General features: G+C 43.1%; 1 pseudogene; it reads left to right on the forward strand.

Moving 5' to 3' along the window:
* The first annotated feature begins 4,475 nt into the window (after positions 1-4,475).
* Positions 4,476-5,828, forward strand: LOC144773754 (glycerol-3-phosphate acyltransferase 3 pseudogene; annotated as a pseudogene).
* Positions 5,829-10,519: the final 4,691 nt, after the last annotated feature.

A 10,519-nucleotide genomic window follows, 5' to 3' on the forward strand; every position in this document is an offset into this window, starting at 1 on the left:
TGGTACAAGCTTCTCTGCCCAAATAGATGGCTTGGTAATTAGGTTCTGAATTGTATTGTATGGTTAATAGCAGGCAATGGTACAGAGATTGTAACAAGTAGATTGCAAGTCTATGTAGGAGGTATGACTATTTAAGTGGTGAGAGTGAGCAGTGTCGCGATTGTACAAATGTTGATCTAGTGGTGTGTGCAAGTGAAGCCTATTAACTTCAGGGAATGGTGAGTGAGGGGTGATGTAAGTGGGTATGGTAAATGGTTCTGGTGTAACAAAAATATGTGGCTAACTTGTACAGGGGAAAGGGTGGTGTTGACTGGATGTTGACATGTAGTCAGAGCATCTTAAGAGTTACTGAGTGATACCAGTACTAATCAGTGTTAAGAAGCTTAGGGGCCCGGGATAAATGTCAAAGGTTTAGCAAAGTGACTGGGGAAGACGTGAGTGGTGTTAATAGGCATAGGATTCGTTTTAGGAATAAGGGGCAATAATCTCACTCCCCATCATTATGGACATGCTCTCAATCCTGAGCTTCTAACCTACACATTTTGTATACATGGTGTAATAGTCTAATTAGTTCAGTGGAAGCAACTCCGGACTGCAAGATATAAGATCGTAGAGAACTGGAAACCGAATGCAAAATGCCATGGAATAAAGTGAAATATCTGGTTTCGCCCTGAATGGCTGAGATTAATTTAAGCATTTCATCCATCACTTTTTTTGTGTACTTCACTGTGTTGCCCAATGTGAGACTGGTACGTCCAGACATTCTGCTATACCTTGCTGAAGAACCCTAACTTGGACAAAACCGGTCCTGGGTTGCTTGTGTTCCGGTTAAGGGGGGCCCGGCTTGGCAGATCAGGGTCAACTGTTGCCACTAGTACAGGGTCAAGACTGATTTGCATATCGCTGGACCTGAGGTACAATGGTGTGGGAAATGAAGATGGATTGGGGTGCGGCCTGAGTAATTACCAGTGGCTGAGATTAATTTAAGCTTTCCATCTATCACTTTTTACATACTTGATTATTACATGGGGCTGACAGCTGTCTTAGGGTCTGCATATGGAGGACATGTTAGTGCATCAGAAACATGAAGATATACCATCCATCTTCGGACTAGGTAAGATAGTCAGAGAATCTGGCTGCTGGCACTGGTGAGTTAGCCCAGGTAATAGATACTTTGCAGTGGAGCTTCTTGATTTGTAATAGAAAGAAGCATACAGAAGGTATTGAAGAAAGCAACAACCTTGCATGTCTGAAGGCTACCGAAAAAGGTATGGTGACACTGGAGTTCTCATTCACAGTCAATGCCCAGCCTGTAATAAGATGATCTGTAGCCGAGTAGTATTGATTGAAGATAGTTTATTGGTAGATTTCATAAGGATCATATAAGTATATTCAAGTCTCTCCTAAGCCCCACCAGGAGCAGCTCTCTTGCTACTCAGCCCTCTCTTCTAACTGTCATCCATCCACACACCACACATTCTATATTACCTCACACACTCAACATTCTACCATTCACCCAGATAGGGCTGAGCAGCAAGACAGGATAATAAGAAAGGCACGTGGCATCCAAACCAGGATACCACACAGTCGAATGACACTTACCATGAAAAGACACAGGACATGTCTTTTAGCCCCCAAAGCAGGCCCCCAGGAATTGCTGCTGCCGGGGGGCACACTGGCCGAGTTAAATTACAGGAAGAACGACGCCTGTGTTCGCCCTCTTAACCTTGACACACGAGTGGAGGTTAGTGTCCTTCCATGTCTGGTGCTTTGCAACACTTTTAAATTCTTTTGGGGGTTATTTTGATCAAATGTGTGTAATTATACATATATAAATATTTCCCTCGTCGTCATTGCTTGATTTTGCTCATGAGAAAGTGTCACTCATAGTCATTGAAATGTCACTCTTAATTACACTGAAATTATAAATATGTCACACATGGCAGTCTGAAACATTGGCAGATATGTAATAGCAAGACCAGAGTTACGGGTTGGCTCAGGCTGTAAAAGCTGGTGCATGAGCACAATTTGAAAATATTTTGTGTCAGCATACAACAAATATCATGTTACATTAAAATATGGTGTCTTTACAGTTCAAATAAATATATCTCTTTTATATGCTGAATTGTGGTAAATCATATTATTTGTTATCTTTTAAACATAAAAGTATACTGAGAAACATTGACTTGTCATAAATATACAATGTTAATATTAAATACTCAATTTCAGTAAGGCAGCATACTACACGCTACTTCCTGGTGCGTGAAGACCCCATTAGTATGGAGCAACATTTATTTGTATGTAACTGAAAACTTGTGAATTAGCTAAACGGTGTTCATTGTTCACTAATCAACAAGTAATTCTTACATTATTGTTTGTGACAAAAATGAAACCAGAACAGAGAAAGGCTCTTCAAGTAATAAGCAAGCCCTCCTCAAACCATCAGGGCCAGTTTAATTTTGTGAGTGCCTATGAAGTAAACAGATATTCATCATCTTAAAAGCATCCTCAAATCATCAGGAACCATCTCATCTTGAGACGTCATTGACTGCTAATTCTCTGATCATCAGAAACAATCACACCTTGTGGCGTCATCAGACACTCATTTTCAACTCATATTCAAATCATCAAGCTCACTTTTCTAAGCTCTGCTGATGACCTCAAGAGCTTGATGATGTCTGATGATGTGAAAATGACTTCTAGAGTAGTTGGATGATCATTCAATGACTCTGGGATGGCTTCTAAAGTAATCCTGTTTGACCTGGGTTAGGTCAATGGAATCGTCTGTCTTTTCTCTCTTTACAGTGCAGTGATAAGCAGATGTGGCACGCAGGGTACAGCAGATTGTGACCGTGTAGTTCAAGAATCTTCACCAAAATATTTGTCGTGAATGAGGCGGAAAGAGCCATAAGTAATTGGTGGTTTATTGAGAACTACACGGCCGTGGAGCAAAGAGGGAAAGCTCCACCAGGCTCAGCAGCTAGGACCAACAGTAAACATACATTCCAAAACACTAAGCAACAGCAAACTTCTACACATGACATCATAAGGACTCTAAAAGATATATACACATTACTGCAGGCGGTGATGCTCACTGAGCTCCTGGAACTACAAGATGCGAGACCCACTTGAAGTGGGAGGAGTAGACAGGAGAGAACGGCAGGCAGAGAGAGGGACTTGTGCAATGTGACTACTGACTATAGTACTACAGCGGAGTGGGTAGGAGCAGTATCTAGGACACATTATATGTATGCTTCCTGTTCAAGCTGGAATGGGTATTGAAGACAAATGTCACACTACTAATGTTTCGGCAGTGGGGCAGGCGTTTTTTTTTGGGTGAATATTCAGTTTTGATATGTGAAAAGGTGATGTCTAAAAGTCGGTATCCTTGTATATTACAAAAACAATAGAAATAATACAAAATAAAAAGGGAGCAGGCCAGGCAACAAAAGAAACTGAATATTTTTAAGCTAAGCTTAAATAAATATATATATTGGCGCCCACAACCATTTACCTAACATGTTTCATCAAACAAATAAAAGTGATGAGATGCAAAGACAAGTTGTGACTCAGCAGGTAGTGGAATGGAAAACAGGGCACATACACAAGAGAAACAGAAATAACTAGTTTGCGCAGAGTAATAGCAAAAATGGTCTGAGTGAATGTGTGCATGGCTGTGTTTGAGTGCATTTTCTGTGCTTGTGTTCGTTACTCCTCAATCTACATCTTTTTTACTCCACAGCTTCTGCTTGAAAGTCTGTCTTTGTTTTCTACTCACTGCCACAATAAACAAAGCTACAATTATTCTGTACAATAAAGCGATTGTCGTCCAAACCCATGATTGGCTCGCTGTATGCCTGGGGTGTATATGAGGTGTGCATGATTTGCTGCAGCATGAGACACTTACAAGCAGCCTTAATACTGAACCAGCCAAACGGGTTCCGACTCAATGCTTTAGTGCACAATATACACCTTAATGTTTGATTAAAACACATGACCTTCACTGTGCAATCGTTGCGTGATGTGTGGCCTCATTTGGTTGCGTGTGATGAGATGATTTAGCTAGATCTCCTTTCTTTAACATTCCTCTTATGGTGGACCCTTCTTGTGAGCTTACCTTTAACGTCAGTGGGTGGCATGTCCTAATAAACACACCAACAGTATTATTGTACTGTGAGGTATTGTTCACCATGTTATGTCACATCACATGACAGCCTGGCGTATCACAGTGCATTTAAACAAATAACGGCTGGATTTCTCCCCACCCACTTATTGAAGTTGCCAGCCATGAGTCAATACCTGGGAGGCGTAGTAGGGGTGTGTCAGTGAAGGAGGAACTCAGCTCTCCTTCTGCAACTTTGTTTTCTCCCCTAGTGTCAAAGATCAGGGAAAACTTGCTGCGTGTTGGATGCAAAGCCACAGAGGTTTGGGCAGTCAGATCCTCGTGGTGCGGGGTCGTCCTGCGAGTGTTACCAATGGAGATCTTCGTGGCTGTGATCCTGCATGTGCTACCGATGTGTGTGGCAGTGATGTTAGTTCTTATAATGGTGCCCTCCTTGTTTGGCTTGTCGCTGGGGATCTCTGAACTGTACATGAAGATTTTAGTGAAAACCCTGCAGTGGGCCACTGTGCAGATTCAGCAAGGGGTGACAGATAAGCAAAAACTTCAAGTCAATGGTATTATCCAGCGAGATTTGTCCCCAATGGAAAATGAAATTGTAGGGCTAAGGAAAAGTAGAAGTGATCACCTGCGGAGCCGAAATTTTGACCTGTCAGACGTTTTCTATTTCTCAAAGAAGGGATTTGAAGCCATCGTTGAAGATGAGGTCACCCAGAGGTTCTCCTCTGAGGAACTAGCCTCCTGGAATCTTCTCACGAGGACCAACAACTTCTGCCAGTTCCTAAGCCTCCATGTTACTATGATTTGGGTGCTGGGTGTTATTATACGTTATGGTATCCTTCTCCCTTTGCGCATTAGCCTGGTGACCATCGGGATGAGCTTCCTAATTGTAGGAGCCACTCTGGTTGGGCAACTGCCAAACAGCAGCTTCAAAAGTTGGCTGGGTGAAATGGTCCACTTGATTTGTGCTCGGATGTGTGCCAGAGCCCTTTCTAGTGCTATCCAGTATCATAACAGAGAAAACAAGCCGAAGAAAGGGGCTATTTGCGTTGCCAACCACACCTCTCCCTTCGACCTCATCATCTTAGCCAACGATGGATGTTATGCAATGGTTGGTCAGGCGCACGGTGGACTGGCAGGATTCATCCAGCGAACCATGGTGAAAGCATGTCCTCATGTGTGGTTTGAACGCTCAGAAATGAAAGACCGGCACATCCTGGCGAAAAGGCTCCAAGAACATGTTGCAGATAAGAACAAACTTCCAATTTTAATTTTCCCAGAGGGAACCTGCATTAACAACACGTCTGTGATGATGTTTAAGAAGGGGAGCTTTGAAATTGGAGGCACCATATATCCAGTGGCTATCAAATATGACCCGCAGTTTGGGGACGCCTTCTGGAACAGCAGTAAATTCAGCATGGGTACATACCTTTTGCGGATTATGACCAGCTGGGCCATTGTGTGTAGGGTGTGGTACTTGCCCCCGATGTTCAGACAGGAAGAGGAAAATGCCGTTCACTTTGCCAACAGAGTGAAATCTGTTATTGCTAAACAGGCTGGACTGGTTGATCTTCCCTGGGATGGAGGTTTAAAAAGATACAAGGTGAAGGGTTTGTTCAGGGAGGAACAGCAAAAGAAATACAGTAAGATAATTGGAGGGAATGAATCCATGGATAAAATATCCGGCGAGTCAGACTCGCCCTCGTAAAGGAAGAAGGATGATCTCAGTCATGACAAGTTCCATCTGCTGCATTTTTCATTTTGCTAGAGCATGGTTATGATACCAAAGAGTTAGTGACTTGACAAAAGCTACTATCTGTTCATTGGTGTAGTGGTCAATGCTGCATTCTACCAGTCATTCTGAAATGTTGTCAACCCTCCTTGTTTCCTTATCAGCCCCCTGCATTACGCTTTTATCTTTTTTTCATGCTTTTTCTTTCACTTCTGCTTTCTTAAAGTTAAGCTTACAAATTGTTGATGCAACTATTTGGATGCTACATAATTGGTATTATTGCTTGCATCACCAAAACCGCAGAACCTATATCCATGGGAACTTGACTGTTGCAGCAGAGTATGACTGGTTCATTAAGATGAGTAAAGGAAGATAGCCTGTGCAAAATTTGAGCAAAGTGTTTGTTCCAACTCAGATGACCATTGATGATGTGCCAACCATTTTCTGCTGCTCTGCTTTCTACTCATGGCGGTTTTTGAACATGTTTTTATGGCAGACAAATGTGGGGCAGGTAACCCTTTTGGAAACTTCTCCATAGTTTAAAAGTAGTACTGAAACCTGAATACGTGAAAGCATTGGGTAAACTTTGAATACAGCATCTTCAAGGTGCAGAATAATGAAATCTTGGTTTGAGAAATGGTGATGGTAAACAAGGGTCCTGTGTATCTGCTAAGGACCTAACACAAAGTTCATAATTGCAAGATTGGCCGACTGGGAAACAATCTTGCCAAAAGGATAGTATTCCTGCAGTCTACAGTGCCCACCCTATATACACCCTCTGTAGCACTGACATAAATCTGGCTTTACCTACAGTCTGTTGAATAGTTACCATTTTCTGTAGTACGCGTACTTTTAAAACTCCTTTTGCCAAAGAGCACATGAAAGTTACAATACCTCAAGTCTGCCGCCACTTCTTGTCCAATTCCAATCTTTTACTTTCAGACCAAAACATCCTGGAATGTGTACTTCTGGTCTCCCTGATCGTGGCCTCACAGTCCAAGTGAGGAGTGGATTGTGTCCCTCTGTCCGAGAAGTAATCGCACACATCTGTAAACGGCTTTCTCAGAACAGTCACGGAAATTGTACACTGAAACAAATGATGATTTTATTTGTGTATTAAATGTGTTTTGTGCTCTTTCAGTGATTGTACAGCTGTTTAATGCTTCCCTTGCTCCTTGTTTTATGTGAACAAAGTTTGATTGCATTAATACATTTTAAGATGCTCTTCTGAAAAGGATTTGATATTGCATGTTTATAACTCTGAAGCGGTGTCCAGGTACTGTCAACCTTGTATTCATGATGGGGTGACCGAGAACGTGGTACATTTCTTTGCAAGAGTAACTTCAAATGCAGCTTGTCGTGTGATTAGTCTGTGCTAGATTTGGGGTACTGGAACACCCTTCCATTGGCCTCTGCCTTCTATTACCAATTTATTTTTAGGGGGCTATTTGAGGTACCTAAGGCACTGCTGTAGAATACTTTTTAAGGTTAAGCCTAGCGTTGCAGTGCATGAGCTGCTCGCTCTGCGAGGTATGTTGTAGTAGGGTATGTTTTAGAAGTGGAGTGGAAGCCCCACCCATATTTTTCATTGGCTGATGTCATTGTCCATGATAAACGATGGCTTCCGATTCCATATTAGGCTTCTTAGTCCCTCATTGTTTACCGCCCTGTCTCCTTTTGTGACCGCCCATACCAACTGGACCATTTACTTGCGGTGTTACACGGTCGGCGTTGTGTAGTCAGTGAGCACTATTTTCTTTCAGGCGCACACAGTTCAGCAGCGGCGCTGCTTTCCCTATTGGTGGCCGGCTGGGGTGCGTGGGCCTTCACTATGGACTCTGGGCAGGAAATTAAGACCCGCTCCGGGGAGCAGACTCTGATACTGCTTGGTATTTTATTAGTTTCACTACCTTACTGGAAAAAAAGCAGAACGCACAGAGAAGGTGCGGGCCCGGCCTGCCAAAGCAGCTCTCCAGATGGAGATCGGTGTCTGAGGAGCAAGGCCTCGGCTCTGTGGTAATCGGGTAGTCTGTAATTCTGAGGAGATTGTGTTATGGTCTGGCGGGGCTCTGAGGCTGCTGCGCACAAACAGGTGAACGGAGGCAACATTGTGCAGAAAATAATTTTATGCATTAAACTGTATTTTTGTTGTTTGGTGAAAACAAGCGGCTATGTGGTTGCGGGTAGTCACAAGGGTCTTTTTAGGTCTCGCCTGGTGTTGCAGCGCGCAAGCGCTGCACGCTCTGCGAGGGCTTCTTGGAATCAATATACTTTAAGAAGTTGAGTTTCGGCTCCGCCAGTGATTTCGATTAGTGTGCGTCATTGGTTATGCTTAACGGTGTCTTATGATTGTAACTGAGGCTTTTTAGTCCCTCCTGGTTACCGCACTGTCTTCTTTTGGCCCTGCCCACCCGGACTGGATCTTTTATTGGCGGCTTTACACGCTCTCCTTTAAAAGACAGTAAGCACTCTTTTCTTTTCATTGTCAGTGCCGTTCGCTTTGGCTGCGCTTGTTTGTTTACGGCGCCGCTTTCAGCGCCATCCGCTTCAAAGGAGTACTGTGGGTTATTATTGTTTTAGTATCCCATTCCACTTTTCCCTCGATGGCCATAGTCTTATTTGTTTTGGGGGTTCTTATACAGTAATTCTGGAGGGGAGAGTCTCGGACAACTCATCGGCCGATCCCCGCCACACTTAACCGGGACCCCAGCCAGGGCACTCCTGGTGTTGCTGCCCCAGCTTTTGTTTCAAGTGTTGCCAGCTACCCCACCACCACATTTTTACTTTCCAATTTAGTGTCTTACTGAAGCTCTGGACCGAGGCAATCAAAATTACATGTGTTCCTTTCAGGGTTGTTGTTTGTGGTGTTGCTGCGCTTGTTTGTTTACGGCGCCGCTTTCAGCGCTGTCCGCTACCCAGCAGTGCTGTGAGTTATTATTGTTGTTTTCGTATCCTGTTCCATTTTTACCTCAATGGCTATAGTCTCATTTGTTTTGGGGGTTCGTATACAGTAATTCTGGAGGAGAGAGTCTCAGACACCCAATCGGCCGATCACCGCCACACTTAACCGGAGTCCCAGCCGGAGCACTCCTTGTGTTGCTGCCCCAGCTTTTGTTTCAAGTGTTGTCGCCACCCCACCACCATTTTTTTACTTTCAATTTAGTGTCTTACTGAACTCCGGGCCGAGGCAGTCAAAATGACATGTGGTACTTTCTGGGTTGTTGGTTGTGGTGTCCATGAACACATGTCACTAAACAGCCCCCTCCCCCTCTCCAAAACGGCTATCCCCGACGCTTATGTGCACACATTATGTGATCTGTCTATTACATATAGCCCTGCAAATGGGAAGTGTGGCCTGTGTTTTCGTGTCGGGTTGCTTAACTAGTGTACAAATATTTCTGCATAAATAGTGTGTTCTTTTCAGGGTTGTTGCTTGTGGTGTCCATTAAAACACGTCACTATACAGCCCCCGCCCCCACTCCAAAAGTGTTGTCCAAGGTGCTTCTGCACACACATTATGTGATCTGCCTATTACATACAGCCCTGAAAATGGGTGGTGTGGACCGAATTTTAGTGTTGTGGTGCTTAGTGTACAAATATTTCTGCTTAATTAGTATACAAATGTTTCTGGAACCCAATACTACATTCTCGTCAGAAATGTTTGCGTTAACAGAAAGGAATGCCGGTCCTATGTAGACTTTTACGGCCACATGCATCAACCTATTTAGGAAGTGCAAACGGTGCGAATCGGTAAATTCGGCCGTTTGCACTTCCTAAATACGTTTTTGAGATGCATGAAACAATGTTTAAAAAAACACTTTTTTTTGCATTTCCTAAAAATGCGAATGCATTTAAGGAATCGCATTTGTGCGATTCCTTAAATGCAATGCATCAATTTTTAAAAAAAATGCGAATTTTGAAATAGGAAGTGCAAATTAACAAGAGGTTGACCCTCGTGTTAATTTGCGAAAATCTTTAAAAAAGCACAAAAATGCATTTTGGAAAGTGTCATGTTACAGACATACATGTCCTTAGGACATGTGTGTGTGAAACATGCAATTTAAAATACATTTCAGGGGTACAGGGGGGGGGGGGTCCTTTGGACCCCCCTCTGCACCCTTGCAATGCATCAACAAATTGCGATTTCCCAAAAAAAGAAATGCAAAACAGCATTGATTCCTTTGGGCCTCTAGGCCCATAGGAATCAATGTAATGCCATTCCTTAATTGCGATTCGCAATTAAGGAATCGCAAATTCCGAAAATTAAGGAATCCTAAAACATTTTAGGATTTCTTGATGCATAGGATTTTGCAATTCCTAAATTGCGATTCCTTAATTTTCGCAATTTAGGAAATGCAAAATCCTACAATGATGCATGTGGCCGTTAGTCTCAAGCCAATCGGAGAATCATTTAAATTAAACTGCAGCAAAATTTGAATTATTTGTAAACAAACGAGCACTGGTTTTTGCAAACGTTCACCTAGCATGTGTGTTAACTATCGTCCCTGCAGTTTGCTTTTCCAATTTGATATAGAGAGTCCGGTACGGCGCTTGTTTCTATTGCTCCCGCTACTCATCCCTTCTCTGACGTCCTTCCATCATTAGATGACTGCCATTAGGGGTTGGACATTCACCCTGTGTTGACTCTCCTTCCTGGTTGTCACTTC

Source organism: Lissotriton helveticus, chromosome 8, assembly GCF_964261635.1.
Source record: "Lissotriton helveticus chromosome 8, aLisHel1.1, whole genome shotgun sequence".
Classification (NCBI taxonomy): Eukaryota; Metazoa; Chordata; class Amphibia; order Caudata; family Salamandridae; genus Lissotriton; species Lissotriton helveticus.